Here is a 16,771-nt window from a genome sequence, read left to right as displayed (position 1 = left end):
ACTTAAAGTGGATGATTAGCACTGACAGCCTTCACAGTGGACTGAACCGAATAGAGGACAGGATGTCAATAATCTGAACTCCAGCACTGTGCTTCCAGCATGACACATTTCTTCAATATAAGTTTATCCTTGGATCTTCTGTGTTTTACTTCTTCTCTTATTTATTTGTGTTTCTCTGATTCTGAGTAGTATTTTACACCACAGAATATTGATTATCTATGAAATTTATAGCTTACTATTAATTCTTATGATATGATATGGTGGTCCCTTTGTATACCTTCAGTTGTTCTCCACTGGTCTGCTTGGTGTGGCCTGCAAGCACCTTTTTATGTATTGATTACTATAGCGATGATGCCTTTCACAAAAGGTATGGATGACTGTATGCACTGTTAATTAATTATTCTTTATGTGAAGGCCATTATACACATCTCTGATTTTTCTGTACTCCCTATTCCCTGGTGAACGGTCTTCTTACTATATTTTTGAAACTACAATTACCCCATTATTAGTACACTTTCAACCTTCCTACTATGGCTTCCCAGTTTCCAAAAACATTTGTTCTGTTGTTTCATTTTTCTGCTAAATTTTTTGGATTTACATTTATCCTATCGTCACCATGTTTCTGACTTTCCCATTATGGTTACCCAGTTTCCAATGTTATATCTTCTGTTTTATCATTATCATCCCATCTCTAATATGATATAACATTTATAGCATATGTCATACCTTCATCACTTTCTTCATGCACAAGCACCCATAATTTTGGTCATTTCAATATGGCCACCATTGTTCTCTACTATTTAAGGCACACCTCAGTCCTTCATCATTTTCTTTCTGCACATGTTGTTTGTTCACCCCATGTTTGTTTTTGGTAAGTTCAGGGTCTGCTTGTTAGTGTTTCATCTTATAATTATTTTACTGGGGGTCATGTTTCTATGTTTAATTTCCTTTTTAGATTTCTAGCAGTTCTCATGCTGTAACTGGGTGCCTTTGATGCTGATTATTAATGATACCAGCAGTCCTGGTGCATTTGTGCTCTTATGTTGAGTATCAATTAGGTATGTTTTTTTACTCCAATTCTTGTTATATAATTGAGCAGACTTGTTAATCCTTAACTTATTTACGTATCTTTGTTTTCACTTACAGTTCTCTCATGGCACCTATGTAAAGGCCAGTTATTCTCCTATTTGTTGCTCTCACAACCTCCGGACGCTTTGTTCCATGTTATTTGACATGTAGGTTGAATTACATTGGTTGCTTATGATGTATATAGACCACACCTTTTTGTGTGTCTACGCACTATAGATTAGGAGTGAGCATGTGCAGCCTTGACACTGAGATCCCAGCATAGAGGCCTCCCTGCATGTTTCTCAAGTTGGAGGCACTTATCACTTCTTATTTTCTTCTCATATTTGTCTCATTTTTTGCTCTTTAGTCTCTTTCTTGATTATAAATTATTATTCATTCCCCTCTTTCTCTCTCTTTTTTCCCCTTCCCCTTCTTCTCTTTTATACTTCTTTTGTTATTTCATATGTTTTTAGTTGAATTACGTACTTTCATCAGAGGCAAGCAATGGTTGTCCTGATGATGATCCTTTTATGTACATAGGATCAAAACATCATTGACTATACGCACTCTGACACAGGATTTGATTGTAATTTGACAAAGGGTGTAGTAGTATTTGTTAAGCTGTGATTTGGAATGTTTTATTGTGTCACAATTTTCTGCCTGTGCTTGTTTTGATACAAGTTTCGTTTGCCCTACAGGGGGTTTCCCCTGAACATTTATTCTGAATTTGATATTGTATAAAAAATTTGATTTAAACTGTCAATTCAAGATCACCTGGCCATTGTTTTCTTTTCCCAGTGTATTTTCAATTTCATTGTCATTGAGGGACCTCTGTTCTCTTATAAAGCCTTTCGGGGCATCCTCTTGGAGCTGACCGTGACTTTCTACCTGTTCCTGGAAGGTGGGTCTTATCCCTGGACTTGGTCTTATTCGACAAGAGGTGCAGTAGAACACTTAAAGAGTTCAAAATGGTGATCTAGGTCTGGCATGGAGTCCACTTCACTGCAGAATGTACCACCAGAAGAGATGGCGAAGAGTGTTAGGGGCCCGTTGCTGGGATGTCAGCAGACGTCACACTAGCGTAGATCCTGGAGGACATCAACAACTCCAGAGACTCACGAGAGCAAAATATTGAATGGCTTGTGGTGGACCAAGGGATCCTATGTGATGATCAATGCAAGCTAAGTGCCAGAGTAGCAGAGACTGAGGCAGCCTCTGTAGTGGCCCCCCATGCCTGGATGCCCTAGAGACACAAGTGTATGACCTGACTAAGAGGGTGGATACTCTCGAGTGATAAGCATTAGGACAATGAAGGTCATGCCTGGCAGAATAAAGTGAGGATATTTGGGCTCCTGGAAAAGTTAGAAGCCCAGGATTTGATTCACTACTTGGAGGCCTGGTTTGAGGCAACAAAGGCCCCATGGAGATTGTCCAAATTCTTTGTCCTGGAGAATGTGCACTGAGTTTAGACTCGAACGCTGACACTGTGTGGTCCAGTACATCCAGTGGTGGCATGCCTGCTGCACTATTGTGACCGGGATCTCATCCTGCAATGATTCTGAGAGATGGGCGAATTTCAGGTGGACAATGTACTGGTGCCTATTTTCCCAGACAATGCTGTGGAGGTGCAGCTGAAGTGAAAAGGGCACTCAAGGAGGTGAATGTTCACTATACACTAATGCTTAAGGCCCATCTCAAGCTGATAGTGAATATCAACACAAGCTTCTTTGACACCCCTGTGGCTGCCTTGGAGCGGCTTGAAAAGCAGATGGCAGGTACAGATGGCGCTCCCTGGTATAGACCCCTGAGAACTCAGGAGGAAGAAGTGTGGATTTCGCAGTTGACCGTGGATGGTCTGGCCCTTGGAAGCTCAGGCCATGTTGGGTCACGGGGAGGTGCTTGAGACGACTAGCGCCTTTGCTGCATTAAGACAAATCGGACACTAGAGAAAGCACATCTAGGTCAGGCCTGATTGGTAATGACTTAGAGGGTGAGTGAGATATTGATCCAACCCCACAGGGGATCACTCCACACTTGCTGGATGACCTCTAGGTTGCTGCATCCATGACTGGGATCATGAAAGCACACTTTTTTGTTGCACTGACTCGCTTCAAGGTGCCCTCAGCTTGCACACAGGGACTATATGCCGATGGACAGTGTTTGACACCCTGGAGTACTCGTAGACTACTTACTGCTGTACCCTCTCACTGTTCATTTTCATCTATCTATCTATTGTCACTTGTTATAGGGTGGCAACCCACACCCTAAGGTGTATCTCAGTGCTTCACCAACTCAGGGCTGGTAAACTACTTAGAACAGACACATTTTGAGAAGGTTTTTTAAATTTGTCTAGCTCAATGTATGAGCGGATTGGAGGAAGTTTGTTCCAATGGACAGGTGCCAGGTACAACAAGGATCTACGACCAAATCTTGAAGTGTGAATTCAGGGAATCCATAGTAAAGCTTTGGCCTTGGATCTAAGTAGTCTGGCGGGGCAGTAAAGGCTTAGCCTTCTGTGCAGATAAATTGGGCCTTTGCTGGTCAACAACGTATGAGTTAGACAACATAAATTAAAGACTGCATGCTTCCTGACTGGCAGCCCATGCAAGGCACTTAGAATGGGTGCCGCAGGAGAACCTGAGAAAGATTACTTACTAGTTGGGCAGCAGTATTCTGTACAACCTGAAGTTTGGACATTGGCGTACATTGGCTGCTGTAGGAAAGTACCATCTTGCCTGGCATGTTACCCCCATTTTTACAGTGTGTCAGTTTGCTTTTGCCTGTCTCACTGGGATCCTGCTAGCCAGGGCCCCAGTGCTCATAGTGTGTGGCCTGAAGGTGTATCCCTGTGTAGTGACTAACTGTGACTGTTACCCCACCGAGATCATAATGAGGGCCATAGCATTGTTGCATGCACACAACATGTTGATTTGTCTGCAATATCCTGACTTGGCAATACAGTGGTACATGTCCGTGTTAGAGGATCTGGGTGAAGCCTCAGGTCATACAAATAGTTTGGAGAAAACATATACCTTCCTGTTCCTAGAACTCCTTGTTCCCGGGATGGATTGATCCGACCATTTCCAAAACAGACCGACACATTTATTGGGCACTGACTCAGCTTAAGTATTTGGAAGGTGCATGTGTTTCAGGGTGTGGAGGATACAAAGAAAACTAACCTGGAGGCTGCACTATTTGGGACACAGTGAAGAATCATGTGCCCCTTGCCACCTTGCACAGTCCTACCAGAAGCAGGGTCTTGGGTGTCGCTGACATGGAATTGTAGTTCCTGTCAGTGCAGTTGCAGTGTCTGGCCAGGTGACTAGCGGGTAGAGACACTCAGAGCTTTGGGGGGTTCACGAGCCCCATTGCTGGGGTCCCCTTGTAGCTTGGATGTTGGGGCAGGCCACAAGAGGAGCACAACTATCGCAACTTTTGACCTTCTCAATAAGGTGTTAAAGAGCTTTGACATTGAAATTGCATCATCCAGTGCTCTATGCCCCTGTGATCCCAATGGTGGGACTTCCTACCTGTAGGGTGGGATACTTCAAGGAGCACAGATTAGAGTAGTGGCTTGGGGTGGGCAGTGGGCACTCTGCGAACAGTGGACTCCTTGTTGGAGAAGAATGGCCTCCCTGATGCTCAAATCCTTAAACATGGGCCGGTGGGTGTGGCCATGCGAAGACTGTGGATTGGGGGCTAGACAGAACTTCAGACATGAGTTCCTACAGGTACTTCTGACTTTTGGCCATGGGCACAAGCTGGTCTCTTGGCTGTATAAATTGGCTCTAGAAATGATCATGGATGATCTACCACACAGGCGTGAGTAGTAGGAGACAGCCTTGGACAGGGAGTGGAAGCTGGCTATGCAGCAAGTTCACAAGGTCTCGCAAAAAGCTTGCTTTAAATTTACACAATCGGATTACAAACATACCACCTATCTGATCCTCCACATAATAAATATTATGCAACAGACGGACCGCATTCAGTGCCTTAGATATGCCCCGAGAGATGCTGGGTTTCTACAAATGGTATGGGAATGCCCAATATTAGGAGTGCAGTGATAACTGATGTGGAGCATGCGCTGGGTAGGAGAAATGTTGGCACAGTGGCCATTTGCTTGCTGGGCATTCACCCATAGAAAAGACAGAGTAGAGAGGATGACAGATTTCTTGACCTAGCTGTGGTCTTGGAAAATGGGAAATTGCCCTACATTGAAGGTTGTAGGAAGGTCCCCTAGACATTTGTTGGTACTCCTCTCTGGAGTTAGGAGTCAGGGTAGAGGCTGTGGCTCTGTGGAATTAGGAGAGACGGGGATGTGGAGACAGCCTATTGCAGGACTCTGCGTGGCAGTGTCGGAGGCCTTTCTTACTCATGACGAGGAGGAGATCCTAGCCTCTGAACATGATGGTACATGAGAGCCTCAGTGGGACACATTTTAGAGTAAAGTACCACCACCTTTGCACTCCCTGTCAGGACAATCACACTGTATGCGTAACCATTAGATGACACTGACCTTCCTCTCTCTCTGCTTACCTGAGATGTTTTCTTTTCTTAAGCCTACCCTTTCTGCCAAATCTAGTGCACAAAAGATTATGTGAAGTTTATAATGCTTGCCAAGTTTTGAGTCACTGTGCTGCGTTTTTTTCCTCCTTTTCATTTTTGTTTCTATGGGTGTTTCCTCTTATGTGGTGTCAGACTGCAACATTGATGCCTAACTAGGGTTGAGCAAGGGCAATGTTGATTGTGATGTGATGAGCAACTGACCTCGCTGTTCAGTTATTGTACGTTTTGATGGGAGTGAGCAATTCCATATGGCTACTTTACAGCTGATGATTTTTGCGTACCTATGATGGGGCATGCCTGCCCTTACCTGCCTTTGTGATTGAAGAAATGCTGCTAAAGAAGTATTTAAATAAAATAAATATACTGTTCCTACTTTGGTTAATGCTATAGTAGGGAAAGTACTGGACATCGGAGGGGTTAGATTAATTATTGTTCCTACTCCAATCAGTGCAACAATAGGGAAAGCTTTGGACTTCGGAGGGGTGAAATTTACTCTTCCAACTCCAGTCTACACAACAGTAGGAAAAGTGTTGGTCTTTGGAGGGGTAAAATTTACTATTCCGATTCCAGCCTCTGCAACAGTAGAGAAAGTGTTGGATTTCGAAGGGCTAACATTCTCTATTCTCTCTCCAAACAGAACAACAGTAGAGAAAATGTTGAACTGCAAAGAGGTTAATTTTACTATTCCTACTGCAGTCTAAACAAGAGAAAATACTTCACAACCTAGACCCCTACAAATCTAGCATCCTGCAACTAAAATAAAATCAACTTAAATTAGTATTCAACAATTCACATATTTTAAATTCAACTAAATAATTAATTTACAAATAATGATTAATGGTTAACTAATGATTACTTAACTACCTTTCCACCCGACTATAAACCTAGCATTGAACAACTAAAATACAAGTAAATTAAATCAGTATTCCATATTTTACATACTTAACAATCCATTAAATAATTAATTAACAATGATTAATTTGGTAGTTAATGATTACTTTCTTAATTTTCCAACCTCCACTTCTACAAAACTAGCAACCCACAACTGAAATTAAATAAATACATTTTCTATAAATTATATAATTAAACATCAAATTAACAATTAATTAACGCTTAATGGATAAGTGTTAACTAACTAGAGCCCTACAAACAGTCCACAAATAACATCTAATAATAAATAAATCAGTATTACTTGAATTACTTGATAAATATTTAGCATATAATTTAATAAAATGTATTAAATAATTCCTAATAATTTGTTATCTAATTAACTTCCCACCCTATTCCCCCTACAAACGGAACAAGCTGCTACGACACAATAAATTATTAATAACAATTAAGAAAAAATTCTAAATCTCTTAAAATTACAAACTATATTTTAAAAACAATTAATAGCATTTATATAAACAATAGTAACACATAAACATAATATCTCAACTAAAACACATTAAAGTAATTAAAAAACGATATTTTTAACCACCATGTTAGTGAAAACAATACTAAAAACATCGATATTATTTAAAATAATATCACTTACCTGAAAAAACGATAGTCTTGTCAATAATATAGCTGCATCACTATATTTGTGTGTCACAATATATAATTTCTGATATTTCTGTCGCCCAAAAGTTTAAAACAATAATTTGTTCAAACACCATTTATGTATGAGTGCCTCTAATCGAAAGATAACAGGTTGTTTTTAGTGGCGAGTGATTGACACAGAGGTTGAAAGTTTAAATTGTGCACAAACATTTTCCAGCCAGCCAGTATTTTACCTTGTGGATTGATCTATGTACTAATTGCAGGGCTTCATAAATTGATTAGCCTCATCAATATTCATTAGGCTGGTCAGAATTTGTATCCCCTTTTGATTGACTACAATCATGGGGTTGTAGGCCTACAAGACACTGGAGATCACCATACTTGTGATTGCATTAGAAAACAGAAAACTTTGGCCCAGATTTAAGAGGGCGTAATGCCACATAGCTGCATTTTTTCACGCTAATGTAGTTAGATTGCCAAAAATCCATGCATTGCACCACTTTGTGACCCTTTGCGCCACATTATGCATGCTCCAAGCACAATGTATGCAAATGGAGCGTTTTGGCGTGGGTAGCCCTACAAAAATGGTGCAATGAAATCGACAAGTTTTCATTGCTCCATTTTTGGCATAATTTTTAATGCACCCATTGTAATCAATGGGCCTCCTTGCACTTTGGAAAAATGTTGACGCTATTGTCCCTAATACCACCATGGTGCGCCGTATATTAAATACGACACACACATGGTGGCGTTATGGGGGGCACAAGAAAAGTGGCGCTGCACAATGTGAAGTGCCACATTTCTTAAATCTTTGCCTTTATTTTTAAAGCAGGCTTAAGTCCTTGAAGCAAACCAGGTTTCTTTGAAAGCAGTTTTCCATTTTGGACAACTTCACTGAGAACAGGCAGTGCCAAGTTGATTCTTAAAGGGGAAGGCAACCAAGAGACCTTCCTCTTTGAAAATCAGTTAGTACCCCAGCTTGGGAGTCAGTAGCGGGCCAATGGTTTGCAATAAGAATTGCAGTCACAAACCTTTTGATACATACCATACCAACACTTTGGAAGCAACACCTTTTACACAACCCTTCAAATTATGATTCTGTATGGTTTAGAAACCCCATTTTGTGGTGTGGAAAATGTTCCTCCCAAATGGAGATCTTACAGACATTTGTTGAAAAGGAACATCAAGTTTGTGTGGTCAACAGAAGGTCGTCAAAATTTTGATTAGACCAAGGATATTTCCTCTTTGCTGCACTTCAATCACTCATTGAACCTCGCAGTACAATATAACTGTAGATTAAAATATATTTCTCGAAAGATGTTCTAAATGTGACTGGTGCAGAGTGCTTTTTTTATGGGCAAACTAGGTGGATTTCAATAGACTTTTCTGGACTACTCATTGCATTTTTCCATTTTCTGCACCATGAAATGGCAAATATCCTCACAAAAAGGTTAATGACAATTCAATTCAGTTCAGTACTTACATTCTTAAAGAATATTGCACATTACCCAATTCATTAATATAGACTATCACAAATGTCATAAAATCAGTAGTGCACAGCACACATTTAAGTCAATTCAACCCATACATGACTTTGGCTCATAGGAATATACCAATATGACAATATAATTTAAAATTTTCCCGCACCAAGGCTCAATAATAGTTCAACACCCCAAGGTCCCCCTCATATTAAAACATTTTAGAAAGAAAAAGAATGAGGTGTTAACAAGCAGGATACAGCTAACTAGATCAACTTTCCCATCCCCATACCCGACCTTGTCAGGTCATCCTCTTAATACGATCAGCAGATTGTTAGCAGTTAAAAACCCAAACTACCGACCTGAGGGAGCAGCCAACTTAGATCTAACATGGGATGTTGTGATTTTAGGCATTTATTTACCCGAAGCAATGGCTACATCCTGAAACATAAGACCACGTTCAAGTTTAGCGCCCTTTTTCTTGACTGTGTCCCATACTTCTTAAAAACAGGACAAATAATTTTCTTCCTTTCCTCGAGAAAGAATACACAATCTATCAATAGGTGGCTCACTGAATATTTCCTACCCCGCTTGCATTGACTATGGTCCTAGGCTATATCGGTTTTTAACCCCAGCATTTGCCAGCCGGTTTCTATTCCCACCCTCAGCCATATAATTTTGTTTCGTAGAAACTAGCCTGGGATTTTATATTGCATACGTGAAAAGGACCACACTCCTGGGAAACTAGGAAGGGGATAACTGAAGTTTTGCCCTTAAGATACTGAAAGTCCTCCCTCCAGCTAGTTTCAGAGGTACATTGCCTAAGGGAGAACGTTATTTATCTAACTTGGACTTCTTTGCCTCCTTCAAAGTGCATATCAGGGACATCCAGGCGATTTAACATTATTGTCACAGAGTTCCTGTTACTAGAGAAAGTTGACAATATCTCAGGTAAAATTAGCCCCTACAGTTTATCCCGAGGGACCCCAATTTTGATCGAAAAAGAAAAACGTAAGGCTTTTTTTGCACTGTGGGACTTTATTCAGAGGGTCAAATGTGTAGCTGCTATACTTATGATCTAATCTTTTTAGGCGATTCACTTCTGCTCATAGTACACGTCTCTGGGAAGCCATATGTTTGTCCCACTCAGATCGTCAGAGAAAATCATGCCCAAATACTTATAGTCTCTGACCTGCTCTAACCACACATTACCTAAGAACCAAGTAAACTTCTTTATCTTTCTAGCCAAAAAAGTTTTTATCTTGTCAGCATTTACCGTTAATTTATTTTCAAAACAATAAGACTTTAGGAGATTTAGGCCCATATTTATACTTTTTTACGCTAAACTGCGCTAACGCAGTTTAGCGTAAAAAAATTTAGCGCCGTCTAACGCCATTCTGAAGCGCCATGCGGGCGCCGTATTTATGGAATGGCGTTAGCCGGCGCAAGCAGACCGGCGCTGCCTGGTGTGCGTGGAAAAAAACCACGTAGACCAGGCAGCGCCGGCGTTGGGAAAAAATGACGTTAGGGCGTCTTAAAATGGGGCAAGTCAGGTTGAGGCAAAAAAATCACCTCAACCCGATTTGCGCCATTTTTTTACGACGCCCAGACGCCATTTCATGACTCCTGTCTTAGTAAAGACAGGAGTCATGCCCCCTTGCCCAATGGCCATGCCCAGGGGACTTGTGTCCCCTGGGCATGGTCATTGGGCATAGTGGCATGTAGGGGGGCACAAATAAGGCCCCCCTATGCCACCCCAAAAAAATTAAAAAATATAAAAAATTATACTTACCTGAACTTACCTGAATGTCCCTGGGGTGGGTCCCTCCATCCTTGGGTGTCCTCCTGGGGTGGGCAGGGGTGGCAGGGGGGGTCCCTGGGGGCAGGGGAGGGCACCTGTGGGCTCATTTTGAGCCCACAGGCCCCTTAACGCCTACCCTGACCCAGGGGTTAAATAGTGGCGCAAATGCGGGGTTTTTTGACCCGCCAACTCCCGGGCGTGATTTTTGCCCGGGAGTATAAATACGACGCATTTGCGTCGCCGTCATTTTTTTAGACGGGAACGCCTTCCTTGCATCTCATTAACGCAAGGAAGGCGTTCACGCAAAAAAATGACGCTATTTGCCAATACTTTGGCGCTAGACGCGTCTACCGCCAAAGTATAAATATGGCGTTAGTTTTGCGCCGAATTTGCGTCGAAAAAAACGACGCTAATTCGGCGCAAACGGAGTATAAATACGGGCCTTAATTTTCATTGGAACCCTATGGGCATAACGTCCATCACCACCAGATCATTCACGTACATGAGGCAGTTGAAATGCCCACCCCCAATCTTTGGGGAGTAACTATGCATGCCACTTAGCGTCTGGGGGAAGTCCGTAATGAATAGACAAAACAACAGGGGTGCTAAAACACACCTCCCATAAGCCATTCTCTACCAGAACTTTCCTCGAGAGGCTACCTACCCCATCCAAATCAACTTGACCCAGTTGTCACTATGAAGCTTCATCACAGTGCCTACCAGGGCTCTAAATATATTCCACTGCTGACATTTTTGCCAAAGCGTGTCTTCCTTGTTAAATGCTGTTCAGAAGTCAATGCCTTAATTGTTAACAAAAATAAACAAATAGTTGGGATTTTAAGACCTTACATTTGCTCAGCTTTATTAAACCTCAAAACGTTATTGGGGAAATTATTGTGTAAGAGGGTTTTTCAAGCAACTTGACAACAATTCATTAAGACTGAAAGCTAAATGATTTTATTGACGTTTACTTGAAAAGAGCTGGAATAGAGATTTGCAAATGTTAATCGAAGTTATATCTACTGGTGGGTTTTGCCTACTCTCCAGGTTAAGGTGCATGTTTATTTAGATGTTCAGCTGATTTAGAAGTCTGAGAAAATGTCATGTCTTAAATATCTAAACCGATGATTTCAAGAGTTTCTCATAAAAATTAATTTCAAACAAACAGTCTCAATACGCCCTAGCCCTTAAATAAAAAGATGTTTCTTCTAATTTAGAAGCAATGTATTGCAGTTATGCAAAACGAAAAGCGTTGTTCTTTTTTGAAAGTGATGAATGGCATTGCCTATTCCTGCTTGGAGATACATTACCAACACCTCTGGCTTATCAGAGATATCAGTCATCATATTCCTAACTGGGTAAATAAGGAAACTGTCAGGAATGAATAGTTAGAATACAATGGCTGAAACGTTTTTAGACTATTGAGACCATTAGCAACTCTACTACTCTTGACATGTAAATATTAAGGGCATATTTATCATGCAGTTGCATTGCGCTTGCACCACGCGATGGTTTGCAAGGGCGACGCAACGACTAAGTAAGATTTGCCAAGCCAAGCTTACTTGGCCTTGCATGGCTTCATAAATCTAGAGTAACGCAATGCAGCGCAGTGCAAAGTGCTGCGTTGCATTACTCTGCCTCAGGAAGGTGTTCCATGAGGGGAGGCACAGGTGTTCCCACGCATCCACCAATGGATTTTGGCCCAATTCCAGATTTACCATTACTAGTACACCTGGGAATGCGTCAAAATGCTGCACCTTTCCTGGTTTGGCATAATGAGGAGAAATATCTTTATTTCTTCTCATTTTTAACTCCGTCTATCGTGGCTGCGTTCTGAAGAACACATAGAAAGAGGACAATGCCTCAGTGTGAAAGTCTGCTTCCTGCACAAAAGCAATTGTGTCTGCAACGTAGGTACACTTGCACCATGGTCAAGAGTTCCTGCATTGGCGCTAGGCAGCACCTTGTGAGCCAGCACAGGGAAAAGACAGGAAACTCTGTATAATGTTAAATACAGCATGTTCCTGCCCTTTCCCTCTCATGCAGCGCAACACAGCAAGGTGGCTTGCTGCACTGTGCTGCATGATGTTTTGATAAATGTACCTCTCAGTATATTTTTTAGAGTGGAGAAAAAGGTTTGGTAGCCTGTGCGCAAACTGTGGGTAAAAAGTTGAAGCCTGAGGGGGGTGCAAAGATGTCAGTGGAGTCAGAAGCTCTCTGAGCGGGCTCTGCATCGGCCTGCTCTGAAATACTGTTCCTATTTGTGCCTAACCCATAAGTATTTGCCTAGGTACATGCCAAAGGTCCTTGTTCTTACCAGACTCCTGCTGCAGAGGTATTTGCTGAGGGTATGAATGCACAGAGTGCCAAACTCGCAACCAGGGAGCACGGTGGGCCTTGGGCCAGGTGTGGAGAAATGCCTGACTTGCGAGTGCTGAATATTCCCCTGTTGGAGGGGACCGCCTTGCCCGATTCTGCTGACAACTCGCAGGGTGCAAAAGAAAGTAAGTGGAGACCTGTGAACTGACAGGTGCAGGCCATGTATTGTGCCTGTCCACAATTTTGGGTGCTAACTGCATTGCAGCCTTTGTGCATGGTCAGGACCTGAGATGGGGCTGCTAACTGGCACTGGAGGTGAGCTTTTGGGTGGGAGGGCCACCCAGAAGTGGATAGAGGTGCAGAAGAAAGCGAGCAGGGTCCAGCGCTCCCATTGGGTGATCCTGCTTGCACATGGCTCAGGGGTCGGAGATCGCCGATGACGTGATGCCAGATTTACCCCCCCCCTTAAAATGCGCTGGATGTGCGGGCAAAGGCCGGGGCCATACCTTGTGTGCAATGACTGTCAGACCTGTGACGATCTACTGGTGTTTGTGGCTGTCTGTCCACACTGAAGAGGAGCTTGGCCATTTGTCAGGCGGTGTCACGACCGTACCAGAAAAGGATTTGACTACAACCCCTCTTTCGGGCAGTTGCCTAAAAAACCTGAGAGTCACAGGACGGGGGCAAAATAAGCAAGTGAAGTACTGCAGCACAAATCATAAACCTCTGCCTAGGCCTTCAAGAGACACAAAGCCTTCTCTTGGAGCTTCTGGCCTGGCTAATGCAAGGGGCAATATGGCATCCTAGATTGGTGGGAGGCCCGAGTCGCCGGCGGGGTCGCAATGACTGGTTCCCCACATGAGGAAAATGTGACACCTATTGCATCAAGAGGAGTGGAACTACCCCAATGGGCTCTTCACCCCACAGTGGATCATTTGCATGGACAGGCCTGCCTACGCCACGAAGGGGTTTGGGCCACTGAAGTTGGCTATTCCCACCCTGACTGTGCTGGAGTTGGTGTGGTACCTGTGCCACAGTGAGGGACTTGAATTGTTCCCTTAAAGGGTACACCTCTCCATGACACTCTTCCCCTCAGGGACCTGAACCCTACAGCTTACTAGTGCTGTGACTCTGATACCCCTTGGCTGAGCTGACATTAAAACAGGGGTTGAGGTCAAGGATAGTGCAATTGAGAAAGACAAAGACCCCCTCGTCTGGGCAACACAGATCGTTACACAAAGGTGGTAACACCCTCACCCCACCCCGGAGCCTGGTCCTGCAGTGATGCCCGACAACACCACTCTCCTTCTGGCAATACAGACCTTCAGAGAAGCCCTGGTGGGGAAAGCGGGGGGAGGTGTTCTCGGAGGTCTCACTTTTAACACAAGACCTCTATAAGGTGCTGGACAGGGTTACGTCATTGGAACCTCTGATATTGGATCTGGAAGACATGGTCCAGGATCTCCGTTGGGAGCTAAAGGAGACAAGAACTACCTTCAGGAATGTGCTCTGGCAGTTGGCAGATGCAGAAAACCGGGCACAACAGAATAATCTATGATTTGTGGGATTTCCAGAGGGGGCTGAGGGCACAGACATGCATGATTACTAGAGTTCTAGCTCTGCTGCATTATGCCACCAGAGAAGCTGTCATCCTACTTTGTAATTGAGCATGTCCACTGAGCCCTAGGAGGTTAGCCCTCACCTGGACTCCCTCCCACGACCAGTGATTGCATGGTTTCTAAACTCTGAAGACTGAGATGCAATACTAGCGGAGATGCACAGGCTGGGGGACATTCACCACAAGAGCACTAGAGCTCTTGTTTTTCCTGATTACACTCGGGAAGCTCAGAAGCAACAACATACCTACTATTTGGTCAAGGCCAAACTGAGGAATCTTAAACTCCAGTACATGCTCCTCTTCCTGGACAAATTGAAAGTACTATTCCAGGGGAAAGGCGTTCTGTTTTTTAAACTCCGGAAGATGCTGAGGCTTGGATGAAGGAACATTCAAGGCTATCCAGATATGGGGGTCAGGAAACGGGCCTCTGCAAAAGAGGAGGAGGAGGTGCCTGATCAAAGGACTTTCCAGGGACCAGAAGGAACAGCCAACACCGGAAAAGGGGAGGAGGAAGCATGCCATTGCCGTCAGCGAAGTTGGTGGAGAGGAGTGTGGATTTGTAGGATTCGGATGGGGAGCAGACTGTGATCAGGGGGAAAAAGACCAGAGCTAACAATCACACTGGCAACTCAACGCACAGTGGCACTGTTGAGGACAGAGAGATTGGACTGGAAATACCTCAACCCTTGCTGCTACTTCTCACCTGGAGAAAGAACAGGATTGATCCCTTCCGTTGGCAACAGCTTTCAATGTTGATGATCATGATAGAATGTTGGATTAGGCGCTCTGATCCGAGGCCAGATGATGTGGGTAGAGGTTCTCCTTGTCCATCTAAGGGAGACTTGCAGTGTTGGAACAAGACTTCCTTTTGCTACTGTGTTAAGAGTCTCTGCTGACGGGGAGGTTGACTGTGTTTTGTTGATCTGAAAGTTTGGGGATTGGGTGAGGGTAGTGGACTAAAGACCTCTCAGTCCCCTGCTGAGGAGTTTATGAGGTTTCATGCTTGAAGTGGTCTTTGGGAGCTAGGATAGTGTGAGGGACTTGCAATTATTTGGGGGTTTCTTGTTTGTATTGGTTTGGTAGTTTTTAGGGTTCTAAAACAGACACTCAGGCTAGGTTGGCACCTGTTGTTACTACCACGGATGGTTGTGGTAGCCTCAATAGGGGTCTTCTCAAAATTCCCTGTCCTCACCTGGACAGCTGTGCCTTTCTCATTAACAGCTCAGATATCCCCTCAATTTTTAAGATGACCACCACCAGAGATGAGGGGGATTACCCCCATGGTGGAAGCTAGGACTATTGCGATCCTTTATTGGAATGTGAATGGGTTAGGATATGGTGAAGAAGGGCCTTGTACACCAATATTTTAAGAGGGTTCACTCTGATGTGGTGCTCCTATAAGAAATGCACCTCAAAGATACCCAATGTAAATTTCTAGGAAGAGGAGCTTATGTCACCCTGGCAGATGCGGGATTCACCTCTGGATCCAGGAGGGTGTTTATCCTGGTATGAAGGAACCCCTCCTTTCGGGTGATGAGGCAATGGATTGAACCCAGCAGTAGATACATAGGAATATAGGGATTTTGGGGACCGAGAGAACTTATGCTGGTTAGCACATATGCCCCACCTAGACTGAAACCCACCTCATTGGAAAAACTGGCAAGGATTCTGCTGGGTGCTGATTCTCCACTACACCTATTGGGGGGACTTTAATGACATCATGTCCCCAGATGTGGACAGGACTGGAACCTCTGGGGCCTCTGGTTGTCCCACCCAGCTTGTTCACTTCATAGCATCACTTGGCTTGTCTGATCTTTGGTGACAAGCCCAGCCCAATACTAGACACTACTCTTATTTTTAAGGGGCCCATAAGTATTTTTCACCTGGATTGCATTATTGTTCCAGCCAGAAATATTGGGACCTTAGCGCAAGCTGTCTATTTGACGCAGGTATTATCTGATCACTCTTTACTGATGATGCTGCTGGGTGACCGATGAGGCATTGTAGGAAGTTGAAGACTTAATGCTGAGGTACTGCGGGTCCAAGAAGTGGCAAATGAAATTAGGGTTGACACAGAGTTTTACTTTAAAAAGAATGTGGAATCACATCCAGGGTGGTCCTTTGGGAGGCATACATACAAAACTGTGTTCCACAACAGTGCTTAGAACCTGATTGCAAGAAAAAAGAGGGTGGAGAAGGCAGCCCTGAAGGGGATTCCGTGTCATGTTCTGGATGTCGAAAACACAATGGCCAAAGCCCTGATCCCCTTGCCCTTAGGCAGTTTGAACTCTTGCGTACTGAATGCAGGGAGTTGGAGCAGGAAGGGGTAAAGAAACAATTGTGGGCCATGCAACATAGACTGTATGAGGCCGGGGATAA

This window comes from Pleurodeles waltl, chromosome 8, assembly GCF_031143425.1.
Source record: "Pleurodeles waltl isolate 20211129_DDA chromosome 8, aPleWal1.hap1.20221129, whole genome shotgun sequence".
NCBI classification, from domain to species: domain Eukaryota; kingdom Metazoa; phylum Chordata; class Amphibia; order Caudata; family Salamandridae; genus Pleurodeles; species Pleurodeles waltl.
Note: the sequence above shows the minus strand (reverse complement) of the source record.